This window comes from Arachis hypogaea, chromosome 19 (genome assembly GCF_003086295.3).
Source record: "Arachis hypogaea cultivar Tifrunner chromosome 19, arahy.Tifrunner.gnm2.J5K5, whole genome shotgun sequence".
Lineage (NCBI taxonomy): Eukaryota > Viridiplantae > Streptophyta > Magnoliopsida > Fabales > Fabaceae > Arachis > Arachis hypogaea.
In genome coordinates, this window is record NC_092054.1 from 76,536,825 (window position 1) to 76,542,010 (window position 5,186).

The following is a 5,186-nucleotide window of genomic DNA, read 5'->3' on the forward strand; positions in this document are numbered from 1 at the left end:
GACCATTTTGAGTTCGGTAGCTCCAGAAAATCCACTTTGAGTGCAGGGAGGTCAGAATCCAACAGCATCAGCAGTCCTTCTTCAACCTCTGAATCTGATTTTTGCTCAAGTCCCTCAATTTCAGCCAGAAAATACCTGAAATCATATAAAAACACATAAACTCATTGTAAAGTCCAGAAATGTGAATTTAACATAAAAACTAATGAAAACATCCCTAAAAGTAACTAGATCCTACTAAAAACATACTAAAAACAATGCCAAAAAGCGTATAAATTATCCGCTCATCATAGACCATTCCTTAAGACCTTCAAATTCAAGTTAGATGCCTTCACCGGCACATATTCCTTTGAGGTTGGATACAAGACTATCAAGTTCAATTTGGAAGAAGCCATGAAGCATCCTCCCGAAGAGCATTCCGTTCTCTGATGTGATGTAATCGATGAAGTGGTAGCGGAAGTGCGAGAAGAAGACCACAACAACTTATGCTATCCTATTGTTGAAGAGACGGATGACCAAGAGAATGAACAAGAGAAAGTTGTTGAAAGTGAACTCCGTGAGCTGGATGAAAAGGAACCTCAGCTTGAGGCAAAGAGTGAATTGAAGCCTCTTCCATCTCATTTGAAGTATGTTTTCTTAGAGGACAACCAAAAGTTTTCGGTCATTATTGCTAGTGAGCTTTCTAGTGAAGAAGAAGAAAAGCTCCTAGATGTTCTAAGAAAGTACAAGAAGGCAATTGGGTGGAGCCTAGCCGATATTGTGGGATTGACCCCCACAAGTGTATGCAACGTATATTTCTCCAAGAGGGAGCTAGGCTGGTTAGGCAACCGCAAAGGAGGCTCAACCCGACCATCCTTGATGTGGTAAAGAAGGAGGTCACTAGACTACTTGATGCGGGTATCATATACCCAATTTCTAATAGTGAATGGGTGAAGTGGTCACCAAGGGAGTACAAAATGCATGGCGAGTGTGCATCGATTATAGAATGTTGAATGCCGCTACAAGGAAGGACCACTACCCTTTGCCCTTTATCGATCAGATGTTGGACCGTTTGGCGGGTAAATCCCATTATTGCTTTATTGATGGATTCACTGGTTACTTCCAGATTTACATTGCTCCTGAAGATCAGGAAAAGACCACATTCACTTGCCCTTTTGGCACCTTTGCCTACAAAAGGATGCCATTTGGACTATGTAATGCACCTGCTACTTTTCAGTGGTGTATGACCAGTGTCTTTTCCGATCTAATGGAGAATTGTCTGGAAGTCTTTATGGATGACTTCAGTATTTATGGAACTTTATTTGATTGTTTCTTAGAGAACTTGGCCAAGGTCTTAGCTAGATGTGTTGACACCAACCTTGTCTTGAATTTTGAAAAATGTCACTTTATGGTAAGACAAGTGATGCCAGGGCATCTTGGCCAGTTTCACTGAACTTTTCTTTACTGTTTTTAGGGTAGTTTCATGCATTTCTTTAGGAAATAAGCTAGTTTTGGGTAGATATTCACCTACACCTTGATTCAAGCATACATTGTGCATTTCACATTATTTCATGAGGATTTTGCATGAATTTAGTGACAAATTGTATGCTGCATTACCCATGACTTGGACTAGAACTTTGATGCACTCTGTTGCTTGATTTCAGGACCAAAGGAAGCAAGGAAAGGGAGGTAACTTGCAAGGTTAATGAGAAAAGTGATTGCCAATAACACTCTCAAAGCCATCATTGCCCACGTTAAGAGTCACGTTAACTAAGTTAACGTGCACTCTAACGTGGAGAAGGGAAGTTGAGCCAACGTTAATGACACTTAACATTGTCACTAACGTTGGCAAACACTCATAAGTGGCCACGTTGGAGCCCACGTTAACCTAGTTAACGTAGCCTCTAACGTTAAAGGGGGAAGAGAAGCCAACATTAGTGACATTCAACATTGTCACTAACGTTGGCCTAAGGATGCAACACACAACGTTAACTTCCACTTTAACTTGGTTAACGTGGGAGCTAACGTAAGAAGTGAGAGTTGTCGACAACGTTAGTGACACTCAACATCGTCACTAACGTTGGAAGCAACCACACAACCCCCAAGGAGCCACGTTAACTTAGTTAACATGGAAGCTAACGATGAGGAATGAATGATGAGCCAACGTTAGTGACACTCAACACTGTCACTAACGTTGGGATGGCTAAGAATGGCCACGTTAACCTAGTTAACGTGGACTCTAACGTGAGATCTAGGGGCACATTGGAATGTTAGTGACAATGTTGAGTGTCACTAACATTATCGAAGTTTGGGAAGGCCACGTTAGAAACCACGTTAACCTAGTTAACGTGGGCTTTAACGTGAAGCAAAAAGGGGCACACTGGAACGTTAGTGACAATGTTGAGTGTCACTAACATTCTCGAAGGTTGGAAAGGCCACGTTAGAAGCCACGTTAACCTAGTTAACGTGGGCTCTAACGTGAGGCAAAGGGGTACATTGGAACGTTAGTGAAAATGTTAAGTGTCACTAACGTTCTCGAACTTATACTTTCACTAAATGTTAACACTCCTAACGCCCTGAGCTAAATTCTCTGCCCACTTAGCACTTTCTCTCTGCAAGTAAAGCCAAGCCCAAATGAAGAAAGGAATTGCTTCAAACTCAAGATCCAAAGGCCCAAGACTTGAAGAGCAAACTAGAAGCTGAGAAGAGTAGTATATATAGGAGTAGCTTTGAATTGTTAAAAGAGTTCTGGAAGTTGGAAAAAGGGAATTACTCTCTGTATTTTACTTTCTCTGCAATTTCTAGTTCTATGATGTATTTTCCATCTTTATTTTCATTTTCTAGAGCTATGAACAACTAAACCCCTTTCATTGGGTTAGGGAGCTCTGTTGTAATTTGATGGATCAATACTATTTTTCATTATTCTTCTTCTATCTTTTCTCTTGATTTTACTTGAAAGCTTTCGATCTTCATCCAATTGAGTAGTTATCTTGGAAGAGAAGCTATTCAAACTTGGATCTCTTTTGAACCTTGAAAGAGGAATGAAGAGATCAAGCTAGAATTGCTTTCTCATGCTGGACCAAATTGGGTTTGGATGGGTATGTGACTATAACCCTCTCAATACTTGATTTGGGAAATGCATGTGGTATAATCAGTGACCATACTTCATCTCTTCTCATGAGCAATTGACCAAGGAATTGGCTATTGATCAAGATTTGAGAGATTGAATTGCAAGAAATTGTAATTCAATCACTTAAGATTGCCAAGGAGATCAATGAGTGCATTGATTGAGGAAGAGATGAAAATGAACTTGATCCGGAGAATTGCAACATCTCCTAAGCCCAATGAACTCCCCATCTCTGATCTACCCATTCTCTTTAATTTCTGCCATTTACTTTTATGAGCAAATCCCCCATTCCCATTTAAAATTCTGCAATTTAATTTCAGTCATTTACTTCCAGTCCTTTAATTCTAGCATTTACTTTTCTGTTATTTACATTCCCGCCATTTTATTTTCTGCAACTCTCAACCCAAATTCTGGATTCGCTCAACTAGAACATTCTTCTAATTAAAGTTGCTTGATCAATCAATCCCTGTGGGATTCAACCTCACTCTATTGTGAGTTTTTACTTAACGACAAATTCGGTACACTTGCCGAAAGGAGATTTGTTGAGAGACAAGTTTCCACCCGCATCAAGTTTATGGCGCCATTGCCAGGGATTGATTGTGCATCAACAATGATTAAATTGGAAGATCACTAGATTGAGCATTTTTATTTTTGTGAATTTCATTTTCTGTTTGAGTGATTTACTTTTTGTTTTAGTTAAACTTCTTCCCTTCCCCCTCTACTCTTTTGTTTTTCTTTGTTATTTTCAATTCTGTTTGCTAACCCACTAACTGTTTGATATATTGCATCTCCCACAACTAACAGTAATTCTGACACAAATACTTTCTGCACCTATCTTTTCTTGCTTGCACTTGATGGTTGTATGACAGGGAGAAGAAGCGGGGCTTCAACTTCCTTCGATTCTGAACCTGAGAGGACCTTCCTTAGATTAAGGAGGGAGGCAAGAGGAAAGAAAGTGGTTGGTGCTGAGGAAGAAGAGGAATTCTTTGAAACAAACATGGAAGACAACATGGAAAACCATCATGAAGAAGAGGATCACAACCATGGGGGAGGAGGTAGAGCAAATCATGCTGGGGAGGATAGAAGAGTTTTGGGCTCTTACATCAATCCAAACCCAGGCAATTGTGGAAGTAGCATCCAAAAGCCAACAATCCATGCCAACAACTTTGAACTTAAACCACAGCTCATCACCCTTGTTCAGAACAACTGTTCGTTTGGAGGAGGTGTTCAAGAAGACCCCAATCAACATTTGACCACCTTCCTGAGAATATGTGACACAGTGAAGTCTAATGGTGTTCACCCTGACGCCTATAGACTGCTCCTATTTCAATTCTCACTTAGGGACAAAGCAGCCAAGTGGCTGGAATCTTTTCCAAGGGAAAGCTTGACAACTTGGGAAGACGTGGTGAACAAATTCTTAGCAAGATTTTACCCTCCTCAACGAATCAATAGGCTGAGAGCTGAGGTCCAAACTTTCAGGCAACAAGATGGTGAGACTCTATATGAAGCATGGGAGAGGTTCAAGGACATAACAAGAAGGTGTCCACCTGACATGTCCAACGAATGGGTACAGCTACACATTTTCTATGAAGGACTCTCTTATGAGTCAAAGAAGGCCGTAGACCATTCATCTAGAGGATCTTTGAACAAGAAGAAGACTATTGAGGAAGCCATATATGTTATTGAAACAGTAGCAGAGAACGACTACTTCTATGCTTCCGAAAGAGGGAACACAAGAGGAGTAATGGAGCTAAACAATGTAGATGCTCTGTTGGCCCAAAACAAGCTCATTACCCAGCAGCTGGCTGACCTCATCAAGAAGATGGAGATGAACCAAGTAGCAGCAATCTCCACTTCATCAACAACCCAAGAAGGAGTGAATGAAGAAGCAGAGGGGAGTTAGGAGCAAGCCAACTATATTGGGAATTCACCAAGGAAAAACTATGATCCATACTCCAAGACCTACAACCCTGGATGGAGAAACCACCCAAACTTTAGGTGGGGAAGTGAGCAAGATCAAAACCAAGACCAGAGACGTTACAACTCCAACAACAATGCAGCTCACCAGCAATTCACACAGAGG

At 40.8% G+C, this 5,186-nt stretch overlaps 1 non-coding gene across 1 annotated transcript; it reads right to left on the reverse strand.

Annotated features, from left to right (window-relative positions):
* Positions 1-4,553: 4,553 nt before the first annotated feature.
* Positions 4,554-4,657, reverse strand: LOC112782010 (small nucleolar RNA R71). The gene has a single exon (XR_003192754.1). It is a non-coding gene; the product is annotated as a small nucleolar RNA R71 (small nucleolar RNA).
* Positions 4,658-5,186: the final 529 nt, after the last annotated feature.